This window comes from Lolium rigidum, chromosome 4, assembly GCF_022539505.1.
Source record: "Lolium rigidum isolate FL_2022 chromosome 4, APGP_CSIRO_Lrig_0.1, whole genome shotgun sequence".
NCBI lineage: Eukaryota > Viridiplantae > Streptophyta > Magnoliopsida > Poales > Poaceae > Lolium > Lolium rigidum.
Window position 1 is genome coordinate 275,352,355 of NC_061511.1, and position 7,502 is coordinate 275,359,856.

A 7,502-nucleotide genomic window follows, 5' to 3' on the forward strand; every position below is an offset into this window, starting at 1 on the left:
TAGAGATGTTTATAATGTCATTGGAAACACCAGGGAATAGAGAAGAGAGAACCGGAAAAGCAGTTTTGCGTGGATCAGAAGGATGTTCGGAGTGATTCGAAGTTTCGGATCACAGAGGGTTAAATAATATGTATTATATATTTATTAATAGAATTAATATAAAAATATATTTATTATTTAATTTATAAGGTGCATCCCACCTTAATGGGTCCTTTCCGGAGTGGAGCCCATTAAGACTCCCCCCAATGGCCGGATAAGGATGGAGCGGCTAGGGTTAGGGTTGGGGCCACCTTGGCCGCCGCCCCCTCCCTTGGCCGGCCACCCCTCCCCCCGTATATAAGGAGGATCACATGTGGGGTGGAGGACACACAATACGAGGAGAGCTCCTCTCCACCCCCTCTCTCTCTGTCTCTCTCTAGTTTTCTCTCGCGCACGCGGCTCCTCGAAGAACTGCGCACGTGGAAGGTGACTCCACCCCAGCACATCGTCATACTGCTAGTGTTCTGATCCAAAAGATTTACTTCCACACTCTCTACTAGATCAGAAAATCGGGAGTTGCGTGAGCGAGTCCACGGAGATGTTGGTATTTGTGGCGCTTGTTGTGCGAGGATCAACGCGACCCTAAGGTCGGCGATGACGTACGACTACATCATCCACTCTCTAGTGGAACGTTAACCTTTTTCGTTCTATGAGGGTACGTCACCAAAATCTTCTTGTTACAGTATTACTTCTAGATAGGAGTAGATGTTTGCAATCGAAATACGCTAGTTAGAAAAATTATTGTTTTTTTTCTGCGAACCCCTTCACTTTTCCGCTCTAGTCTGAGTGCGCTTCCAAGCCCAGTTCAGACTGCGTGGGCTGTTGAGCAGTACTAGTAAGCTTGCACGTGCAATGCACTTCCATGCAAGAATTTCACAATAAATATTACCTATATGTTTTATCATAACTTTTGGTCTATTCGCAGCATAATCCGGAAAACATAAAGTCAACCTTGATATTTCGGGAACCTTAATGTCGTGCTAGTGTGTTATCATAGAATTTCCCGTATGGAGTACCAAATTTTGGTAGAATTTATTTTGCCATGTAGTTTTCAAAGCATGGTTAAAAAATCCAAAGAACCCAAACAGAAATATCAGGTAACCTGAAGGTAGCACAAGAACAAACTATTGGCCAAAAAAGATTATTCAAACATGTGTCAAGAAAAAGGTGAAGTGCCATCAGACATACAAATTTGACATCCTCGTGCAAAAGGAAGTTGTACAATGTACATGTACATAGTTATATATTCTACTTTGAAAGTACACGAAGCAATTTGATTGCTTTGCTGTCTTGTCAAACTAATTAATTGATGAACATCAAAGTGCATGAGAATACAACAAGTAACTCTCATGACGGACACATGATATATCTTAAAACTGATTATTCAACAAAGAATGAATAACTAACAATTTAGCCAAGGTGGAGATGACGCACTCTCCAAGCCTGTCCCTGAAATGAAAACATGTCTATTCGATTTTTATAGGCACCAGATCACAGTGGTAAAAGCTAACAATCCCTACCAACTTTAAACCTACAACAGAGTGATAAAAATAAGTCTCAACTAATTTAAGAGTGAAGACATCAGCCAGATGATGAATAACATCTTATAACTTGATGTTAGCGAAGAAAATGCTAATCTCTGAATCTATATGCCAAGCTTGATGTTAGCGAGAAAATGCTTATCTCTGAATCTATATACCAAGCTTGATGTTAGCGAAGACATCAGCCAGAGCATAAGTGAAACCTATATGCCGTCAAGGAAGGGAACTTCATGCAAATTCTGTCATTGATGTCAAACAAAAACCACAGACTGCGGAAGAACAAATTAAACAAAAGGGTATGGCTTGGTCATGTTTCTGGAGTCTTCATAGTTAACATCGATCACTGAATCTGAAATGTATACCATTATATGTAGTTTTTGAAGGATGTTATAAATAACAGAATATATAAAGTTTGGAACAAAACTATCTCTCCAGCCAAAAACCTAATTTCCAAGACTACCCGTAAGGTTCTTCACATGCTAACATCACAACGCGCATAATTCAAATGCATGAGTACCAACTCCCAAAAAGATACCGAAGCATTCCAAACACTTCGGCTTGTTAAAAAAACATAGGTGAAATAGACAGAAGGTAAATGTACTCATATATTGAATAAGGGAAGTGATCATATATCAGGAAAACACACCGAATGATGGTTAAATCTATATTATACAAGAATCAAATATCAAAAAGTAAGAAGAGAGCAAATATATGGAAAATACATGTTGATGAACTTAAGTCTCCAAAGTAAGATCTCTGTTGTGAGTCATGTATAGCTGCACGATCACAGCTCTAAGAGTGAATGGATCAGGTAACACAATGGTATTATTCATCCGAAAATACCAGCTTGTATTCATCCAAAAATTATCTAGAAGAGAAAGTGGAAGGGACCTTACATCAGACTAATAGTTCCATTCACCCGGTCCAGCAGTTTCAGCTGAACTTCTTCCAACGGTAGTGCATGCTTATCTTTATTTTGCTTCCTTGCACTTCAAAAACAAGTGATGGGTCAGAAAATCTAGGATTCTACACGTGAGGTGCCATATATGTAGTATAAGTTGTACAAATAATATTCAGACTTGAATTTTGTTGCACATCCAGTTACCTACCATAACAATATTCTTATCGTAGAAGCGTCACACCTCAGACCAAAACAACATGAAAAGAGGGATCATTCAGCGTCACGTGAAGATTAGCCTGAAGCTTCAAAGTTTTCAGCGGTGTATCATCCTTCTTACTGCCAACTTTTTTCACTCTGACCTCCCATTACTTGTTGCAAGTCTGAGAGCATGTTGAGATTTTATACTCTAGCTTCTATCCAATATAGAAAATATATAGGAGGTATCAATTATCATAGAAATGTCATTATGCGGGACTACTGAAAACATAAGTTGAACGAAATAATGCCACATTTACAGTATATTTTGACCACTTGAATCACAACTTAATTCATTAAATTGGTTCAGGGAGACACATATAAGATATCTGGAACCCCAAGTACCAAGATCCTACAACTAAACCCACCATACTAAGTCCAAAATAAACTATGAATGCATGATATTTCTTGCTGAAATTAAGCTATAACCTACCAGTCTGTATGGATGACCTGATATTAAATACAACATAAACTTGAATCAAAAAAATCCAATGACAGAGAAAACATATCATTTATGGAAAAAAAAAGTAGTTAAAGGAATCAGCCAAGCAACAATAGTTGTTCAATTTCATATTCATACTGAACCCAAACTGCAAAGGTCAACAAATGCATAAATGACTTTACAAAGCATTAATCAAAGCAAGCGGCTACCCAGCCCCATCTCATCTCAAGTGTTTCATGTAATAAAAACTAATTATGGAATGGGTTGTATACTTGTAATTGTGCTTATTCCAACTGGTCTCTAAATTTAAGGAAAGCTAGCGGGCAAGTAACTAAAAAATAATATATGATTGCGAGGCAATCAGTAAAATGTAAAATATTTCAATAGGATTCACAACACCTGAACCTTGTCTATATGTGATATACGGTACATGAACTCATGTATAGGGAAAATTTAACGTTTCATTCTCCCATCCATCCTTTGAATATTTACAACCTTTACAACTGGCTGATGAGAAGGAATTCCACAGCTAAATGAGGCTTGTTAACACTTTCTGTACCTAATAAAAATTAGGCCAGGTACCATATTCAGAAGCTTGAGAGATTCACTAAACATTTTATTTCTTGGCCTAAATAATTTTACATCTGAAATGAAAAACAATAATTAGCATGCTCACTGCAGCAGTTTTTGTTAATTACCTTGGTTTTGCCCGTTGGTTATATCCTGTAATGAAGTGCGCTTGGAAGTTGGCACACAAATTTTTGATTTGTCTATCCAGGAAAAGTAACTGCATCTGGTGACAATATCTCCTCCCTGAAAATTGTCATAGCATTTCCGTGATGAGCTTTGAGTTTGTTATCCATCCGAAGTACAATTGTACAAAAGAACTCACAGCCGAGCTATTTAATTTGTTAAGAATCAAAGTGATCAGTAAATTTCAAGTGGAAACATGGAGCTGATAAAAATGTGCAGCAACAGAATTATTCAATTGCAGCGGCATGGATTGCAACGCTATCCTTTCATGTCAGATACTAAACACTCGTGGAGCAATCTAAAAAGACTTGCTTTTACTTTCGGAAACCAAGTTAAGTATCAGTCCAAAAAGACACTACATCGCATCAGATACTAAACACCGTGAGCAACACAAGCTTGAAAAAGAATAATATACTATAAGTCATTCACATGCTGATATCACTTTTTTCGTAATTTTTTTTGGGAGAGTACGCTTCCTAAGACTGCACTATCATCACGAGCAAACTCTCCCGATCTCGGCTCACACTTTATCTAATACTGGCCACTACGGGAAAAAACGTCGCTGCCGTGCGGCGAGACATTGCCGTGCGCGGTTCGCACGGCAAAGAAATCTTTGCCGGCCGACGCAAAAAAATACGCACGGCAAAGAAAGATCGCACGGCAAAGAATAACTAAACGCACGGCAAAGAAAAACCGCACGGCAAAGAATGATTAAACGCACGGCAAAGAAATGTGCACGGCAAAGAGGAAGCAAAGTACACGGCAAAACCAGATGACACGGCAGAGTTAAATAACTGCGCACGGCAAAGTGAAGCCGCTCGGCAAAGACACCTTTGCCGAGCGCGCATATGGTTTGCACGGCAAAGACCATGGGCCATGTGCTTGTTTAGTACACAGCAAAAGCTCTGCGTCGTGATTGGACGAAACGAAATCCCGCGGATCGTCCCTGCGCGCCGTTGATTTACAGTGTTGAACGGCCCGGATCTCTTTACCCATCTCTCCATCTGTGCTCTCTACTCTCTTCTCTCTCTTCCTTTTCTTTTTCTTTTCCTCTCTCTATTCCTGTGGACAGCACGCTGCCTTATCTCTTACTATCGCCCACCTACTCAGCCTCAAATAATCCACGCCTTATCTCTTCCCGTGGACATGGAGGCCAGCTGCTTCACGGCGAGGTCGCGGCGGCATGGCGCGGTGGTCGACGTTCGGCGGCGAGGACGCGGCGGCATGGCACGGCGGCATGGCGCGGCCTGGTGCGCGGCGGCATGGCGCGGCGGCATGGCGCGGCGGCATGGCGCGGCCTGGTGCACGGCGGCGAGGACGCGGCGGCATGGCGCGGCCTGGTGCGCGTCGGCGAGGACGCGGCGGCATGGTGGTCGACGTCCGGCGGCGGCCTGGCGTGCGGCGGCCTAGACACGGCGGCCCCTGCTGCCTGGTGCGCGGCGGCGAGGACGCGGCGGCCTGGCACGGTGGTCGACGTCCGGCGGCGGCCTGGCGTGCGGCCTGGTGGCGGCCTAGACACGGCGGCCGCACGCAGTGGTGACGTGTGGCGGCATGGCGCGACCTGGTGCGCGGCGGTGAGGACATGGCAGCCCCGAGCGGTGGTGGCGTCTGGCGGTGCGGATGCGGCGGTCGACGGAAGCGACGCGGCTGCTCCGACGTGCTTTTTTTTAAATTTTAAAATCGTGCTTTGCCGTGTGGGAGGAGTGGTAGCACACGGCAAACAAGTTGGCGCACAGCAACACGGGCTGGCGCACGGCAAAGTGTTGGTTGCACGGCAAAGGCTTTGCCGTGCAATTTTGGCGAGGCACACGGCAGCGTAGCCTTTGCCGGGCAAAATAAACATTTCCTTCTGTTCTGCTGAAAGAAGTCTAGAACTCATCAAATGATAACTCCTTCCAAATTTATTCTCAGCCAACTTTCCCAGTAAATTTACTTGATCAAGTTGTCAAAATTTGAGGAATCCTTAGCACGATCGGCAGTGACACGTACCATGAGAAGTACCTGAAATGGCAACCATATTTAAGTGAGCTGAATCCCAAAATTGCCATAGACAACTTCTGATTAGTGTTAGGAATTATACAACAGAGGAATTCTTCTGTGTACAAATTTGCACGGATAGGAGAATAGAAATAAGAGACAACAAAATCTACATAAAAACGAAAGTAAATTCAAAAATCGGCACGGACAGTACGCCACAGCCTTGGCCTCTGGACGGGTGGCTCAGGTAAATCAGCAAACCAACGCGAAGATTCAGCATGCTGATTTCCACCAAGATGAATGCTAATCATCTAGTCGAGATCGTAGAATAGAAGGGTGACACCATTGTGGGGGCGAGAGATGGCATAGGCGGAGGAAGAGGTGGCCTAGCCGCCGCTGAATTCATCTCAGGCCGCCGTGCAGTGGAATCGGCCGGGGTTGGCGACGCTGGAGCTCACCATGGCACTGGATCTCTACCTTTCTCTGGATCTCCTGCAGGCTCGCGCGGCACTCGCGGGCTGCGGCGTGGAGGATATGCACGGGGCGGCGGCAGGAGGTGGATGCGTATCGTCGGGAAAAAAAGAGTTTCATTACCTCTTTGTTCTATCGTGATTCCGAACGGGGAGAGGAGGGTGGCTTTTCCTGCTGGCCTTCAAGACGCTGAGATGAGGCGCCTTGCGGCGCGGCGGCGGACGTCCTGCTAGCTCCAACCACGGTGAGGCGATGAAAGGGATAGAAGGGCGGCTGTCCTATTGGTCGCGAAGACAGGGAGTGGAGGCGCATGGCGGCACGACGTTGGCCTGACGGCGGCGGCAGCGGCAGTGGTCCTGCTGACCGCAACGATTGGACGATGGCTGTGGTGCGCAAGTGCGGTTAGGATGGAGGTGGGACTGCGGTGGTGGCGGAAGGCTCGGGGCCGGGCTCTTTCCAGATCGTGGGATTGGGAAAGTGTTTGGCAGACAATACATCACTGGGAGGACGTGGAACGTTGGATCTAGGCATCTGAACGGTCTTGATTGTTTGGATGGGACTCTCTGGGTCTTTTTATATTAGTGGAGATATCTCTGTATTCATGTACATTTGTGTATTGTACCGTTGTAGGTAGTTCCTAGTCTAACGGGTTGCCCTAGTCTTACGCCGCCCGTGCGCCAGCGAGCGCCCACGATCATCGCAAGTACTGTATATCTAACAGTTGTTGTTCATCAATGGAATCATTGGCTTGAGCCTGCAAACCTTCTCCCAACCCACCCAAATTGCTCCCCACACGGCCACACCTCTCGCCCTCGCCGCCGCGGCTTCGACAGTGAGCCTCGCCGCGGATTCACCGTCACCGTCCATGTCTTCCCTGAGCGAAGACGACGACGATTTTGCTGAACTCCTAGCCGCGGAGCTCGACCTCGCGTCTGCCGCCGACTCCGCCTAGTCCCAAGGGGGCCCCTCCGCGTCACCCGCCAGCGACGACGAGGAGGAACAGGACGTGGCCGTCGAAGGCGACGCCGTAGAGCAGGGCAGGTACGCCATTTGATCTCCCCGGCCCGCCCCACTCCCTACCAAATCGTTGGGCTTAGAAGCTTTGGGCTGTGCGATCACGAGC

At 45.8% G+C, this 7,502-nt stretch overlaps 1 long non-coding RNA gene across 7 annotated transcripts; it reads right to left on the minus strand.

Moving 5' to 3' along the window:
* Positions 1-1,224: 1,224 nt before the first annotated feature.
* LOC124707795 lies at positions 1,225-6,720 on the minus strand. 7 transcript variants are annotated; one of them, XR_007004994.1, is made up of 5 exons: positions 5,865-6,720; positions 3,877-3,991; positions 3,674-3,737; positions 2,690-2,894; positions 1,225-2,569 (listed from the first exon to the last, which is right to left on the minus strand). It is a non-coding gene; the product is annotated as an uncharacterized LOC124707795 (long non-coding RNA). The 7 variants fall into 7 exon arrangements; XR_007004990.1 differs by lacking the exon at positions 3,674-3,737 and having other exon boundaries at positions 5,865-5,932; positions 6,503-6,717; XR_007004992.1 differs by lacking the exon at positions 3,674-3,737 and having other exon boundaries at positions 1,225-1,488; positions 2,477-2,569; positions 5,865-6,715.
* Positions 6,721-7,502: the final 782 nt, after the last annotated feature.